The sequence below is a fragment of the Colobus angolensis genome, unplaced genomic scaffold (genome assembly GCF_000951035.1).
Source record: "Colobus angolensis palliatus isolate OR3802 unplaced genomic scaffold, Cang.pa_1.0 Scaffold209, whole genome shotgun sequence".
Classification (NCBI taxonomy): domain Eukaryota; kingdom Metazoa; phylum Chordata; class Mammalia; order Primates; family Cercopithecidae; genus Colobus; species Colobus angolensis.
Window position 1 is genome coordinate 363,044 of NW_012115255.1, and position 1,364 is coordinate 364,407.

General features: G+C 41.4%; 1 pseudogene; it reads right to left on the bottom strand.

Moving 5' to 3' along the window:
- Nucleotides 1-1,364, bottom strand: part of LOC105512043 — a 104,752-nt pseudogene that overhangs the window by 85,150 nt on the left and 18,238 nt on the right.

The window sequence follows — 1,364 nt, forward strand, 5'->3', positions numbered from 1 at the left end:
CAGAACTCCTGCAACAATCCAGCACCTATATAGGATGAGTATCCCTAACTAGAAACTCCAAAATCCACAGCTTTTTGAGTGCTGACGTGACGCACAAAGAAATGTTCATTGGAGCACCTCAGATTCCGGATTTTTGAATTCAGGATGCTCAACTAGCAAGTATAATACAAATATTCAAAAATCCAAAAATGTAAAAAAATCTGAGACACTTCTGGTTCCAAGCAGTTTGGATGAGGGATATTCAACCTGCATTTTTTTTTTCCTCTAATGAAGGAAATTAAAAACGAGGCCCGAGCAAAGTCATTCAATCCATACTAAAGTCATTCAATAGTTTAATTAGTACCCATTTAAAGTTAAGTGCTACCCACAGATATTTAAAAGGATGAACACATACATGCCTATAATCCCAGAATTTTGGAAGGCCGAGGCGGGAGGATCACGTGATGTCAGGAGTTCAAGACCAGCCCGGCCAGCATGGTGAAACTCCATCTCTACTAAAAATGCAAAAATTAGCCAGGTGTGGTGGCGCACACCTGTTATCCCAGCTACTCGGGAGGCTGAGGCACGAGAATTGCTTCAACATGGGGGGAGCATGTTGCAGTGAGCCAAGATCACACCACTGTACTCCAGCCTGGACAACACAGCAAGACTCTGTCTCAAAAAAAAAGAAAAAAGAAAATTAATTTAAATTGTGTTTTCAAATGGAACCCATGTTCCCAGAACACAAGCCCTGCTCTATGCTCCAAGGGCACACAGGGTGCCCCTTTATCTTAATACTCACCACATTCCATGGCAGCCATTGGCACGTGTCTGTCCATCGCACTAGACTTCCTGCGCATGAGTTAGGAATCACATATTATTATCTTTCTGTTCCCAATGTCTGGCCTAGAAGACACTCAGTAAATGACTACTGAACTAAGTCAGTTACTAAGACATGTTAAACTTGTATTAAGAAAATTGATTTAATAAGTTTGCCAATGCAGCATTCATACCACACAGATTACATCTCAACCCATGGATTTATCTTGTGTTCTGCTAGATTATCACCTATTCACATTCAGGAGGCACATAGTATGTGCTAGGCATTACTAATTGTTGGGGACCTAGCAGTCCTTGTTCAAAGAGAAGTTCTAGTATAAAGAAAAAGGAACAGGCTAGATTGATGAGAGAACTATGAAAAGGACAGGCTGCCATGGGAAGCATCTGGTCTTGTCTGGATGGTACATAGTTAACAAAGTCTGAGTGCTTCGTGTAGCATAAGATCATCTCCTCCAAAGAAGCGAATGAAGCTTTGATTCCTCAGTACCAGAAGTCACCATAAAGGTGCATACAGCCACATGCTTAGTGTAGGAAGTGAAACCAAA